Raw genomic sequence first — 998 nt, forward strand, 5'->3', positions numbered from 1 at the left:
CTCAACCCCCCTTCGGCTTGTCCCGGCTCCCAGAAGTTGCCCCAGGGTTTCCTGCCCTCGGGGTTTCCCCCACGGTCTACCCTCAGGGTTTCCCCTCACAGACCCCCTCAGGTGTCCCTTCCTGACCTGCCCTAGTCCCCTCTCACGTTTGTTGCCAGTTTCCCCCTTTCCCTCCAGCCCTCCCCAGCTCTTTCCCTCCATGCTCTCCCCTTCTCCCCCAGCCCCCGGCTCGGGGGACCTTCTTCCCCTGCTTGTCCCCAGCGAGGGGTGAGCGCTCCCACCCACCGAGGGGAGCAGACCCCGCCTTTGGGATGCCCCAACCTTCCCCCGCCCACCGGTGCTCCCCAGCCCGGCCGAGCAGGCGCTTGTGGGGCCAAGCCGGGAGTGTGGAGGGAACTGGGCATGTGGGACTGACCCCACCGTGAGGGGCTGGTCCGGGTGTGTGGGAATGATCGATCCGGGGGGGAGGCTGATCGGAGTATGTGGGGTGTCCCGGGTGCGTGGGGATGAGCAGGGTGTTGGGCTGACCCAGGTATGTGGGGCTGACCTGGTGGGGGGGTGACCTGGGTTATGTGTGGCTGATCTGGGTGTATGTAAGGTGAGCCAGGTGTGTGGGGCTGACCTGGGTGTGAGAGGCTGATCGGGCTGTGTGGGGCTGACCTGGGTGTGTAGAGCCACATGTGTGTGTGGAGCTGACCCTGGTATGTGTGGGATGACCCAAGTGTGTGGGGCCAACCTGGGTATGAGGGGCTGATCGGGTTGTGTGAGTTCTGACCTGGGTGTGTGGGTCTGACCAGCGTGTGGGGGGTGACCCTGGTGTGTGTGTAAGGTGAGCCAGGGATATGGTGTGACCCAGGTGTGTCTGTGGCTGACTGTGGTGTGTGGGGTGACCCTGGTGTGTGGGGTGACCCTGGTGTGTGGGGTGAGCAGGGTGTGTGGGGTGACCCTGGTGTGTGGGGTGAGTAGGGTGTGTGGGGTGACCCTGGTGTGTGGGGTGA

The sequence above is a fragment of the Manacus vitellinus genome, unplaced genomic scaffold (assembly GCF_001715985.3).
Source record: "Manacus vitellinus isolate BGI_N305 unplaced genomic scaffold, ASM171598v3 scaffold_92_pilon, whole genome shotgun sequence".
Taxonomy (NCBI): Eukaryota; Metazoa; Chordata; class Aves; order Passeriformes; family Pipridae; genus Manacus; species Manacus vitellinus.